A 15379-nucleotide genomic window follows, 5' to 3' on the forward strand; every position below is an offset into this window, starting at 1 on the left:
AAGCTTCCAAAATGACACTTGGATCAGGGAATTCGCCCAGTGATGAGTAAGAGGTTCTTAAACTCCAAGTGGAAGCAAGGATCTCCAAGTGGACTCAAGAACTGAAGTATAACTGAAGTGGGAGAGGACACTAGTCAGCTCTCAAGCTGACTCATCCTTTCTCCAAAACTCCTATATATAGAGCTCTCTCATGAGGTCTAAGGAGGCGGGAATTTTGTGAATGTAAGGAAGTGCTGTTGGTTTGAGTTTAGAGCTATTGGGTGATTGCTTTGAAGGAGGTGAAGAGGAGATTTCTTTCTGCTAGGAGGTGTTGCTGGATTGGGCCTCTTATGGTTGTAACACTCTCAGAACTTTACTTCTTCCATTAATAAAGCATTTGAGGTTCTTCTATATGCATGTGTCTCAATGGTGTATTGTTATACTTGTGTATTTGATTTATTCTAATCCTTGAATCAATTATGAATGTATGCTTCTTGTAGTTTCCCTCTCTTGCCTTTTTGCAGGATCTTTGTGTAGCTGGGCCAGTGAAAGAGCAAGGAACTGGGAACAAGCAGCAAGGAGAGAAGATTGGATCAATCATTAGCGAAAGACATCGGTTAGTGGATCCCTTTCTCCCCTATTTTACTTTCATAAAGAAGAAACCTTAGATAGCTTTGCTTCGGTTGTTGCTGAGGTACTATCACCCTTAGAGTGGGATAGGGTCATTCCATATTGGATACTTTTCCCTACAACACCTTCTCAGCAACCCCCTTCCAGAATAGAGTAAGAAAATAAATTCGCCCCTCTAAGCTCACAAATAGAGGAAACTCAAGAAGCAGACATCCAAAAATCAACCCCCCTCACAAAAGGTACCCCCTTTTCTCCCAAGGGGGCAAGCCTTACTGAGAGTTCCAAAGGAAACACTGTAGAAGTCGGGGAAGTTGAGCAAGAATCTGAAGGCTCGGAGGAAGAAGGAAAAATAGGAGAATCCGAAGCCTCGACAAGGAGATCCACAAGAGGCCGCAAAAAAGATCAGGAAAAAAGGCAGCTGGAAACTTTCAAAGACAAGCACCAAGCCAGCCAGCCAACTCTTGAGAAGCTATTAGTGACAAAACCTAAGATGGTGAGAAATCAGCCCCAAGTCTCCAAGGAATCCAACCAGAAATAAAAATTATGAAGATTGTCTCCTAGAAATGTAGAGGTATGGAGAGAAAAATCAAATAAGAAGCCATCAGAAGTTTAATCAAGACAGAAGCTCCAAACATACTTCTCATCCAAGAGACCAAACTAGAGGACTCTACCTTCCTTCAGGTAAGTAAGAAACTCTAGAATAAATGTAAGGTGAAATGAATCTCAACCCGAGGGGCTTCCATGGGGGTGGGCACCCTTTGGAACGCTAACAAATTCTCAGTCATTTCTAAGACCCTCAACTCTCACTGGTTGTTCTTAAAATTGTAGCATGTAGATACAAATAAGATTTTTAGTCTCTTCAACGTGTATGTTCTTGTGAACGCTGGGAAAAAAGGCCTGTCGGGACTCCTTAAGAAATCATGCAGATCTAGCTAACCTCGAGAATATCATCATTGCCGGAGATCTAAACCTCACTCTCCTATTAGCAAACAAGAGAGGAGGTAACATTGTTTGTGATCTGGCTAGGGAATGGGAAGAGGACCTTATGCAGGAACGAGACCTACTAGACATCAAGCCAATCTCTAGCAAGTGTACTTGGAATAATAAAAGAATTGGTCCTGGCCACATAACTGCCAGGTTAGACAGATTCTTTCTTCAAAGCTCTTTTCTTATTCTTGGTTTAGAGGCTAAAGTTCATATTCTCCCTTGCAACACTTCTGACCATAAACCCATCAAGCTGGAACTCATGTTTCAGCTTGAGCTTGGACCTATTCCCTTAATATTTATCCCACTTCTGGCTAAGAAATCGGACTTCATGCAATTAGTCAAGGGAATTTGGTTGCAGCCGGTCAAAGGCTCCCCATTTTTCGTCTAGGAAGAGAAGCTGAGAAGAGTGAAAAGGGCTATGAAAGCCTGGGCCAAATCTCTTCCCAATCTAACCAACGAAAGAAAAAATATTCATCGCGCTCTGGAAATTCATCATCTTCAAGTTTAAACAAATGACACAGAAAAAGTGATCCTAGATAAAGAAGCCTTGTTTCAGCAAAACTATCACAAGGGTTGTCAAGTTGAGGAAGAATATTGGAGACTTAAGTCTCGTAGTCTTTGGCTTGAAGCACGGGACATGAACTCTTCCTTCTTCAACAAACAATCTCAGGTTGGGAAATGTACCAATTCCATTTCCAAAATCAAAGATGGCTCTATCATTCACAAGGATAATGCAAACATCAAAAAAGAAGCCTCCCTTCAATTTAAAAGCCTGTATAGTGAAGACATAAATTTGGATCAAAATTTAGATATGATGGACATGGTCCCCTCATTGATTTCTGCTGAAATGAATCACCTCCTTGAAGCTAAATTCACCAAGAATGAATTCAAGGAGGCCCTATCTGCCATGGACCTAGACAAAGCCCCTAGGCCGGATGGATTCTCAGCAAGATTACTCCAAATTTTATGGTCTATTGTGGAAAAAGATCTCTACAAAATGGTTCTAAAATCCCAAGTTTGACAGAAAATCGAAGGTAGCACGAACTCTGCTTTTCTTGCTCTCATTCCCAAGAGAAGGGAGCCAACTCCTTTAATAGGTTTCGCCCAATTTCGCTCTATGATATTGGATACAAATTGATCACCAAATTCATTGCTAATAGATTGAAGCCCATCCTCTCCAAAATCATTCTGGAAAGCCAAGGAGGCTTCATTCAAGGTAGACAGATTGTGGACAATTTCATTCTGGTCCAAGAGGCAATCCACTCAAGCCTGAGTCGAAATGAAAATGGTATGGTTGTCAAAATTGATTTAGAAAATGCTTTTGATAGAGTTAAGCATAGCTTTCTACTGAAAGTCTTACCTAAGTTTGGATTTGGGGAGAAATTTATATATTGGATTCAGGCTTGCACTTCAGAGCCTTGGATTTCCCCATTAGTAAATGGCAGAGCTACTGATTTTTTAAAATCCATGAGAGGGCTTAGGCAGGGGTGCCCTCTCTCACCTCTTCTATTTGTTCTTCAAGCCTCTGTCCTCAGTTTCTACCTAGATAAAAAAGGGCAGATTAGGATATCGCTGGGCTTTGTATTGCAAGAGGTGTTAAAAACATAAATCATGCCCTCTTTGTGGATGACACCTTGTTATTGGGAGCAACTTCTATGCCTCTGGCCTCTAGATTTAAAATAGCTTTGGACGAGTTTTGCATGGTTTCAGGAAGTATTCTAAACAATGGCAAATTCCATATCTATTGCTGGAACACCGCTTCCAGCTTGCTCAACTCCATTTCCAGAACCTTTGGTTCCACCGAATCCTCAAATTGGACATCCTTCAAGTACTTGGGCCTCCTGGTTTTCCTCAAAAGAGCCTACAGCAGAGATTGGCTCCCACAATTCGAGAAATTCCAGAACAAGTTGCTTGCCTGGGGTTTTTCCTAGCTTAACATTGCTGATAAGTATGTCCTCATTAAATCTGTTCTTACCAGTCTTCCCTTATTTTAGTTTTATGTCCTTCTTTCTCCCACTGGTATTCTTAGAAAAATGGAGGAGATCATTAGGAAATATTTTTGGAAGGGGGGCAAGCGGAATGAGAAAAAGATTCTACTAGTCAGCTAGGAATCCATCTCCAAACCATTGTTGGAAGGAGGCTTGAATTTCAAAAATCTTGGATACCATAATATTGCAATGGGAGCTAAATTAATTTGGATAATTATTGCACCTAACCATGGTTGGGCACAATTAGCTCTTTGGAAAAAATATTTCAAAGGTCAGTGTTCTCGTTGCCTAGATCACCCTATGACACTTCCAAATACGCCCTTTCTAAAGCTTTGCAACAAATCCCGCCCTCTCATAAACACTCATTCCTTCTGGGTTCCCGGGAATGGAAAAAGGATCTATCTTTGGATAGAAAAAATATTGAACAATGAGCCACTGGGAGATTGTCATTCACTTCAAGCACTGCACAGATGGATGAATGAGGCTGGAATGCGTACTCTGTGGGATATTTCAGTTTGGTAGAATTCACGTTGGGCTGTTTAGAATCTTGAAATGCCCCCTAATTTATCTATGGAGCACGAGATCCTGCTTTCCAAGCTCCATGGATTGGCTCCACCGCTGGATAAAAAACGAGACTCAAGAGGATGGGGTACATAGGCTGGTGGATACATTGTTGCTCAACGTATGCCAAGCTATGTGAGCGCCTGCATATGGCCATGAACCTTGAGCAGTGGAAAGGGATATGGCATCATCCCTTCTTGCATAACATCGACTTCTTCAACTGGCTACTATGTCACTCCAAAATCTTGACAGATGATAATCTTCAGAAATGTTGTTTCCATGGTCCTTCAAGATGCAGCCTTTGCAAGGTTAACCAGGAAAGTGTAATTCACCTGATGCTTAAATTAATCTATACTTTGCAGATTTGGACAGATTTGTTGGGAACTTTGAGTTCTAGCTTCACGTTGCGTTCCTCCACTACCAAATTTTTTGCTAACTGGCTGCAAAGGTATCCTGGACCTCCTCCAAAAAAAAAAATCATCAGAGTTGCTTGGTCTGCTCTCCCTAAAATAATTTGTTGGCAGGTTTGGCTTGAGTGAAATAAAAGGATCTTCAGAAACTACGAATAGGATGCCAAGCTTGTGGTAGTTAAGATTAAATGCCAGCTAAAAGAGTGTCTGAGAGATCATAAAGATGATTTAAATCTCAGCCAGCAAGATATAAATTGGGGCTCCTCTCTCGATCTTCAGTTCCATAAAATTGCCAATAGTATCTCCCTCCCCAAAGATTGGCAAATAAGAGTTTCAGCAAAAGAATTCCAAGATTGGAATACAAAACAGTAGAGATACTCTCTATTTTTTGATGGGGCTGCAAAGGCCAATCTTGGAAGAGCTGGTGCTGGAGGCGTCATATTGAGTCCAGATGGCATAAGGATACATAGTTTTGCCTAGGGTTTGGGCATTGCTTCTAGCATTCAAGCTGAGGCTTTGGCTCTTTTCCAAGGACTCAAGATTTTGAAAGTGTTGAACATCAGGGAGGCTAATGTAATTGGGGACTCTCAGGTTATTATCAACACTATGGTGTCACATTCTAAGCCAACGGATCTAAGGCTTACAAGGCTAATCTTTAGAATAACAGACCTTGGAGACTCTTTCCAGAATTTGAATTTCTACCATGTGTTGAGAGCTAATAATAAGGAGGCAGACATTGAAGCCAACAAATCATCCCTCCTTACAGCTAGAGCCTTACTCATAGGTGGACAAGAAACATCGGATCTAATTCATAATTTAGCTAGCTGTCATGTTTTACTGCCTTTTGTTAAACCAGTTTGTATGTATCCATAAACTTGGGAAAATACCTTAAATTGACCTCATAGTAGTAGCCAAAAAGAGATGTGAGCTAAGCATAAATGCCATGGCCTTGCATGGTTTTGTGGTACTTGTGGAATTAGACTCATCTTTTGTAATTCGATTTTTGGAATTAAGGCCAAGTAACTAATATATCCACTTTCCTTGATCATACCTCTTGATATAGACACAATGGTTAGCTTCCAACCTCTGAAAACCATGTTCCAACATGAATGAATCAAATTTCATGTACCATTGTCAAGGTGCCTGTTTCAACCCATAGAGAGTCTTCTTCAACCTACAATCAAGGCCTTCTTTGCCTTTCTCTATGAAGCCTTCTAGCTGCTCCATATAAATTTCTTCCTCCAATTCACCATGAAGAAAAGCATTTTTTACATCTAACTATTCACATTCTAAGTCTAATGTAGCAACTAGACCAAGAATGACTCTAATGGATGACATTTTAATAGCAGGTGAGAAAATTTCAATGAAGTCAATACCTTCTTTTTGGGAAAAACCTTTCACCACTAGCCTTGCTTTATACCTCTTCTTTTCGTCACCTTCATGCTTAATCATGTAAACCCATTTGTTTTGTAGAGCCTTTCTACCTTTTGGGAGGTTTACCAACTCTCAAGTTTTATTTTCCAGCAAAGAGTTCATTTCTTCTTCTGTTGCTTTCTTCCATTCTTCACTGTGCTCAACTTTACAGGCTTCTTGAAAACAATTAGGCTCACCTTCATCAATCAACAAAATACATTTTGAAGGAGGATACCTTTGTGAAGGCTTATGAGGCCTTGAAGATCTGCAAACCAATTGTGGTGTTGAATTATCAGGTTGAATCTCCTATAAAAGTTCTTGCAAGGTTCCTTCTTCTTGTTGTCCATCATTTTCCACTTCTTGTTATTCATTCTCCTGAATTTCATTTTCATTTTCTTGTATTGGTGGTATGTTTTCCTGCTGCTCTTCAAACCTGTCAATAACCTTCTTGACCTCCAACTCACCTACAGTCCTCTTGAGCATTTCTGACTCATTAAATATAACATCCCTGCTTCTAATAATTTTATGTTTGACTAGATCCCATAGACGATAACCAAAATCTTCATCCGCATATCCCAAAAAAATGCATTTCATAGATTTATCATCTAGCTTAGTTCTATCTTCTTCGGGAATATGTATGAATGCTTCACATCCAAATATTTTCAAGTGAGAATAATTCAAATTCTTACCAGTCCAAACTTCTTCAGGGATACCACCATCCAAGGATGTAGTTGGAGATCTATTTATGAGGTAGCAAGTGGTCCTGACTACTTCAACCCAAAAATTCCTCTCCAAACCAGAATTGGACAACATACTTCGCACCTTTTCCATAATAGTGCAATTCATCCTTTCTGCAACACCATTCTGTTGAGGAGTACCAGGCACAGTCTTCTCATGCTTTATGCCAAACCTGTTACAATATTTCTTAAATGCATTTGAGCAATATTCTCCACTATTATCTATTCTCAAACACTTGAGAAATTTGTTAGTCTCTCTTTCAACAACAACATGAAATTTTTGAAATATTCCAAACACTTCACTTTTACTTTTCATAGGATATGCCCAAACCTGCCTGGATGCATCATGTATAAATGTTACAAAATATGATGCTCCTCCTAATGATTTGATGTTAACAGGCTCAAAACATCTTAGTGTACCAATTCTAACACATTATTCTTTCTATCATGGTCACCTCTAAGGAATGAAACCTTTCTTTGTCTACCATATATACAATTCTCACAAAGATCAAGATTGTAGGATTTCAAACATGGCAATAAATTTTTACCAACAAGGATTTTTAAGCCCTTCTCACTCATGTGACCCAAACGCTTATGCCATAAATCTACTGAATTTCATTCTTTTGTGACAACAACCAAATCTGATTTTTCTATCAGTGTCTTCAATGTGTATAATGTTTCTATCTTGGGTCCTTTGGCCACGACCAATGCTCCTGTGCTAATTTTCCAACCTTCTTTTCCAAAGCTTGTCGAATAGCCTTCACCATCCAGTCGTCCCATAGAGATTAAACTCATGCACATTTATGGTACATTCCTGACCTGTTTCAACAATATATCTTGTCCATATTTCATCTTGATCTGGACATCTCCCACTCCAACAATACTGCAAAAATTATTATTCTCAAAATGCACTCTACCATAATCACAAGGATTATATGAAACAAAACTGTCTTTGCATGGGGTTACATGGTGAGATGCCCCACAATAAAGGATCTAATCAAAGCTACTGCTAGATGTATATACACATGTATCCTCTACTGAAACAGTAAAAAACAAATCATCATCTATGGCTACAGTAGTAGTCTCACCTTCATTTGTGCTCGATGTCTTATGATTTGTATTATATGGTCTCTGATCCTTTTGTCCGTTCTTCTAGAATCGACATTCTTTCTTCATGTGATTGGGTTTGCCACAATGAAAGCAGATGATCCTTCATCTCCCTCATTTTGATTGGCCTCTTGATCTTGATCGCCCTTGTTGGCCTCGATCCATTCTCCTAGCACGATTAGCTAGAGCTAGAGCTTCTCCTCCCTGGTTTCTCGCAATTGACTTGTGTCGTAGCTCCTCATTCATTAAACTGTTGCTGACATCATCAAACTTTAGGGTCCCTGTAGTTGTTGAAGTGCTTATAGCTACAATTAAATTTTCCGAGCTATCTGGCATAGAATACATTAGCAAAATAGCTCTAATTTCATCATCTCAAATGATTTTAGCACAGGCAAGCCGATTAGTAATAATATTAAATGCATTCAAGTGCTTAGCAACTGAGGCACCCTCGTTCGTTTTGAGATTATAAAGCTTCTTCATCAAGAACATTTTGTTTGAGGCCATGTTCTTCTCATATAGATCATGGAGCTTCTTCCATAATCCTTCAACTGTTTTTCTCCAGACACATTGAAATACACATTCTTTGCTAGATATTGGCAGATTGTTGTAATCGTCTTTCTATCTAGCTTATTCCATTCTTCATTTGTCATCGACGAGGGTTTCTTTGTTGTGCCCTCAATTGGCAAATATTGATCCTTCAAAATTAGTATATCATCCATCTCTAATTTCCTAGGGCAAAATTAGCCCTGCTCAACTTCTCCATATTTGTAACTACTCTCTCCATTTTCAATATATTGATGCCCAAAAACAAAAACTCCACTTAAAAATAAAACTTTAATTATTACTCTTTAAAATTTAGTAATAATGACCTTCCTCCTTTTAAAATACCCTTTTCAAAATTCCTACTGCTTTTAAAATATACTTTCAAAATTCCAACATATAATTATATAAATATAAAAACATATATAATGTTTTAACCTTTTCACATTTCACACATATGTATGCCGGTTTGAAAAAAACTTGGCGTATATGTGCAAGCTTGATAAAAAATTACGAACTCCACGTAAAGCACTTACGCACTCCACATTTTAGGCTTCATGCATGTTTCACCATATGCCCATGACCTTTTTATTTCTTGCAACAACCATCTTAATGTTTCTCAATTAGTTCCTCAGCTATGTCCTGAATAGATCCTTTTCGTGGACTCTCTTCTTTGCAGCGATTTTCGATTTCGTGGACAGATCCTTCAACAACTCTAGAGGTAACAGTCAACGTTTTAATGAACGTTTCCAGAGTAAGGCAATGGCACTAAGCAGCTTGCACAATGAATATTCAAACCAAGATCTGATACCAATTGTTAGTTCAAAGCATATATCACACATGACAGATTTTCACTCACAGACTTAGATGGCAATATCAAAGAATAATTTGAGAGACACACAAATGGAGAAACAACGGAATAGATAAAATCATCACTGGAGAACATAAATCACTTTACATTACGTAAGAGGCCTGGACCTTGGCTTGCTTTCCTTGGCTAGAGAAATTACAAATTTATAGAGGCTGAAGAAGGATCTAGAATCTTGCGTGTGATTTAGATGGAGGTCTAAAAACGAGTGGCAGTGTAGAAAGATCTAGAATCCTGCATGTGATTTAGATGGAGATCAAAAAACTAGTGGCAGTGTAGAAAGATCTAGAATGTTGCATGTGATTTAGATGGAGATCTAGAAACTAATGGTGGTGTAGAAGGATCTAGAATCCTACATGTGATATAGATGGAGATCTAGAAACTAATGGTGGTGTAGAAGGATCTACAATCCTCCATGAATTTGGCTTCACAGTTAACAATTCTGTTATCAAAAGATGGGATCAATAAAAGGGAAATAGGGGGCTTGGTAAAGGGGATATGATTCTTTCCAAACCCATGAACTAGGATGTAAGTAACATTGATTAAAACTCTATCTATTCTCAAGCTTTGAAAGATCCAAGACGTGCCTAATACTAGAGGTTGTTCGGCAGTAGAAGAATCTTCTGTTAAAATATTGTGTTTCCCTTAGTCATTACGAATTCTAAACCCTACAAGTATTTCCTTGACTCAATGGACATGAACCAGAGGAAAAAGACAATGGGGAATACAAGCCAAATATATTCGCATAGCAAACTTAATGGTCTATTTTAAGTTTCCAAAAATATACACTAAGTGTATATTGTATTATAGGTTTATGTAAGTATATGTTTTAAATCTCAAGAAATGTGTGCTCTCATTATTATGTCACTATATAGTAGTGACATATATGATCTATGAATTTTTATTTTGTTGCTTGTACAGAAAAAAATAAGATTTTCAATGGTGCAGCTTATGTTTTAATTCCTGTTGGAGCACCTGCCCAATGAAGTGGCAAGCTCTGATTTGGTGGTAGGTTTCCTTTTTGTATTTATATGCCAACTCTCTCAATCTCTGGCCATGGTAGTTTACATAGTTACCAAGTTCGTCCGTACTGGTGAAAAAAATATGTTAATTCGCGAGTTTGGTTCGGTACGGTGATTAATTCGAAAAATTCTAATTCGGTTCGGTGCTATATTTTTGTCAACAACAGTTCGTTGTCTCCAACATTCACTCTGCTTTGTCCCTTAACTTGAATCTGTCTCACGCCCCAACATGAACACTCGTGCCCCAACATGAACACATAATGTGCTTCGTTACACTAAACAATGGCCATAAGCAGGTCAAGGTATATGGTCAATAGAAATTTGATATATACAAATATACACGGTGGACTAAATACATAAAAAAAATTCACATTACTTGAATTTCAAATATTGTTTAAATACATTTTATAAATTCAGAATGTGGTGGGGTAGATATGTAAATTGAAAAGTATTAATTTGTTTTTTTTACTTATTTTATTAAAAAAATAAAACTTAAACTTATCTTAATAACTGAAGAATTTACTTTTCAACTGCCAAATAGGAATCACATTTGCATTTATTATCTATTCGAGAGGTTAATTTTTAATTCTAATTTTGATTGGTTGATGCATTGGAACAACACAAGTTTGGAACCGCTCAGTTTTGGTGGAAATAAGTCATTGAACTTAATCTTTAATTGTTGAATAGGAATCACCCTAGCAAGGTAAATTTTTAAACCCAACTTTACTTAGTTGATGCATTGGAAGAATACAAATTTGGACCTGCCCAACCTTGGTGGAGAATTAGCGAGTTTGTATTTCTTAAAAAAAAGACTATTTTTATAGAAAAAAATTAAAAAAACAGTAATTTCTATCTTAGCAAATTGGTAATTCTTATTGAAAAAAAATAAAAAAATACTATAATTTTTATAGAAAAATAAAAAAATAAAAAAGTAATTTCTATATTAGAAAATTTTATAAAATGACAAATTGCAATTAAAAAAAAGATAATTCCTACTTTACAAAAATTATAAAATAGCAAATTGGTTGCAAATCAATAACTCTTATATAAAACATAAAAAATAATAACTTCTATTTTGAAACAAAATTAACTTATACAACTTTCATCTTTTCATTAAAATTTTGAATATAATGATTGTTTATTTAAAAAAAAAAAAACTAATATATTTAAGTAATTATAAGATGTATAGTGTCAAATTTTTTCTGTATTAAATTTTATAGAGCCCAATTTTTTCCATTTTGGTAACTATGGTAGTTTAACCAGATTGCTTTTTTGCTGTGAAAGCTATTGAAATTCTCTCAATATTTTGATAAAATCAGGTTGGGATTTTTGTAAATCCAGGTTACAAATGTCAAAATTCAAGATATTGGATGGGCCATAAGTTTTTGATAGTGATAAATCCATTTCCACCATAAAAAAACATGATTAAAACACTACCACTGCAAGATTTCTTGAATTTTTTTTGAGAAATCTAACCACTTTTGATAGTAAGAACAATTCCTCTACAAATGGTTTAGCTCCTCCAGGCCCTCGGGGTTAGGCCTGTTAAGATTCGCCGACCAGTGGATCTGCCCAATATTTTCTCGCGGCCACTGAGTGGCCGTGAACCAAAAAAAAAAAAAAGAGGAAAAAAGAACCATTCCTCTACCTTGGTAGCCTTTATTGCGCCTCCTCATAAACGTAAACGTTATGGTTTATTTAGCAGGAACCGTACCATGAAATGTTATGGTGTATTTACCAGGAACCGTTCCATGAAATGTTGCGTAGTTCAACTTCATTCTTGGAGTGGCCATCAATTTTGTCGTATCGTGAATTTCATCCTTGCAGTGGCTGAGGGAGTGTGAACGACTTGGGATATCGTTGCAGAACTTGTTGAAGGCGCGAATATGTTTCCAATGGCATTCCAACCAAAGGTAAAGTAGGCAGTGGATGCAACACTGGTCATATTTGCTTTCCAAGCACGGTTAATGTGCGTAGTATAGCGATTCTCCCGTCAGTTCCGGCTCGGACAGAGATTTTAGATGTTGCACGATCTTTGAAGTTAAACCCATGACTTTTTCGCTCATTTGATCACGAAGACCACCTGTATTTGCAGATTGTTTAGCCATTCTGAATGCTTGTTACAGAAGCAAGTCCAAATTATTGAGCCATAGAGTAAACTGTAAACCCGTTAACCCAACCCCTGACTCCTTATTTTCCTTCCAGGTGATTACCAGGTTGTAATGTTTGATATGCTGGGCGATAGCTTCGATGTTCGTTACCAGTTGTCTCAGAGGCTTCAGTTATGAACTTAAATCGTAACGGTTCACGTTAAATAGTTGCAATGCCTATATACATACCACTCGAATACTAGAGGCATGAACCCTTTTGCATGTACAGGAAATTAGAAATACAAAGGTATGGATTTTTCTTTGTGCCTTAGAAGCCTCAAAAGAAGTATCTAGATTCTATAGGCAATGCATGATTAAACCATATTGGAGTATGATTGAATCAATACAGTTTAAATGGTAAACAATGAAGTGATATTTGAAGCCAGATTAACTAATTTTGAATTAAACTTCAAGGGGAAACTTTGTTTCGTTACTTGTTTACTGAGTGGCGTGTAAAAAGAGTTGTTGCCTGCAGGTAAGTTTACCATCATTAAAAATGAAAGGACAGTGTGCAGTATGGGGACCGATGCCTTAGGGACAAGTCGGTTGAAATTGTAAGCTGCATCATTGCTTTGCCACTGGGAGATGACTTTGGGTTTAAAATTATATTTCCTATATAAATATATTTTGCTACTACAAATAATGAATTATTAATTTTTTTTTAATCAGATAACTTTTAATTAAAAATAAATTACAAAAATAATATCTATATATACATATATAAAACAATTGAATTGTATTATTTTTTAAATGTTTTAATTTTTAATCAAATTTTTTAATTTATGAAGAGTAGGTAACTTACATTTAATAATATGTAAAAAAAATAGTAAATAATACTAGTGCTATTAAGTGCGTGTCTATATTGTTATGTTTTACACTCCTTTATGTTGCTTGAATCTCTTTAGTCCAATTAAATTGTTTAATTAGTAATCTTTCAATAAAAATTAACTCCTTTCATCAATCAATAGTAATTGAAGATATAACACTAATGCAATGACAATAGGAGGCAATCTGCACATATACAAGAGACACTAGACTTGGTTAAAGACGAGAGAAAACCCCACACTCGGAAAACCCTTTGAATTTCTACTATTATTAGATTGTCATGAAATGTTAAGAAAAGGTCAATGATCACATACAAAAGTATCCAATAATATCAACAAGACAATATTAGAAATGTGATCCGAGAAAAAGTTATTTTTGCAAATCTATGGTGAGATGTGGTCAGCTATTGAACTAAAACCCTAGATCATAACTACATGTGGTTGAGATGATCCAAATGCATGTGTCACCCAACGTTCCTTCAGATATAACTAGAAAGTGTTTTTGTGTCAACCTTGCAGCTCGAGCCCAAAAACGCTAATCACATGAGCGAGCTTTGGACCCTGCAATTTTGGATCTGTACGAATCAAACTTCGTGAACCAAACTTTAGACCTATAAGAACCAATCCAATGAAGACTAATAAGAAGAAGAAGCTTGATGATGATTTCCAAATGAGGGTCACTTCGCTTATATTTATAGGCTTCCAAGGGTGTCCAATATCCTGTTAGGGCTCACATTTGTTCTTTTGTGCACATGTGGGCTTCAATTCAAAAATACACTTTCCATTGCATAAATTAAGTGCTTCAAAAGTCAAAATTGGTCATCTTTAAAAGAGGAATCTAGTCTCATGATTAGAATTTGTCAATGAGCTGCAAAATTAACACTCCCTTTCAGCTAGGTAGAAATTCAAACTATATCATCTAAATATCATAGGTATCCTATCATCATATCGTGTCCCAACACTCCTCAAATCTATCTACTGAATAATTTGTGAATCTAAAGAAGAAGAATCATCACAGAGCATCAACTAGCATCCTATCACGACTATGAGGAACATCCTATTAGAAACTCTCACTTCATGTCATCTCATAGGGGAGCACACATCTTCCACCTTATGTCAAGCAATAGGCGAGATATAATATCTTGTTTATCCTATTACTCCTTGATTTTCCCAACGATGAAAATCAAGACTCTTGTGGTAGAACACTTCGCATCATAATCAATCTTGGCTCAGATACGTGACTTATCAAAGGTAAGCATCACACACCGTGAGTCCCTCACAACCCGTTGGCCAAATTGGGAGATACAATCCCAACAAGCCCAACATGTGGGTATGGTGAAAACTTGGTTATACTCTAAGAGACCAACATAGGGGAGCAACATCTTGCACCCTATGGGTGAAGGATAGGGTTGATATCCTCTTTTCCATAGATTCCCCAATTCCAGGTGATCTACATCTGAATTCTTCACCTTGGGAGCTAAGACAGGGGAAAGAGCTAGCTCAGTCTCCTTGATTAGCGATGCCCCTTATGAGGAGGGGTTAAATCCATCACTCCAAGTTACTTTCTAAAGACTAAGAACTTCCCTTTCTGTAAATCCTTGATGAAAAGTTTTTCAATCTTCTCATTTGTTTATATGTGTTGGAGTCTAACGACTCATCACTACACCATGGCTCGAATGTAATGGTCTCAAATCTCTATGTGCTTTGACTCGTCATGTAACATGATATTCTCTACTAAATGGATCCCACTTTTATTATCACAATATATCATTGTAGTGTATAAGACCCACTCAAACAACCTTCCAAAGATATTTCTCAATGAAACTGCTTCGTAGCTAGCAATTTTATTGGCAATATAATCTATGTATGTGGTACTCAAAGCTATAGACTTATGTTTCTTTCTCATCCAAGATATCGTAGCAGATCCAAGGATAAAAAAACATCTAGAAGTGTTGTTCCTTTCAATAACATTTCCTTCCCATTCAACATCAATATATCCATGTAGTCAAACATCTCCAACAAAATATCTCATATCAAGGGTGATCGTCCCATGAAAATATCTCAAAATGTGTTTGGAAGCAACCTAATTTGCATGGAGAGGTTAAGTCATGAATTAAATCAATGTGTTCATTGCATAGCATATGTTTGGACAATTATTCACTA

This window comes from Pinus tabuliformis, chromosome 3_1 (genome assembly GCF_031772625.1).
Source record: "Pinus tabuliformis cultivar Carrire ecotype Pingquan chromosome 3_1, CPIR1, whole genome shotgun sequence".
NCBI lineage: Eukaryota > Viridiplantae > Streptophyta > Pinopsida > Pinales > Pinaceae > Pinus > Pinus tabuliformis.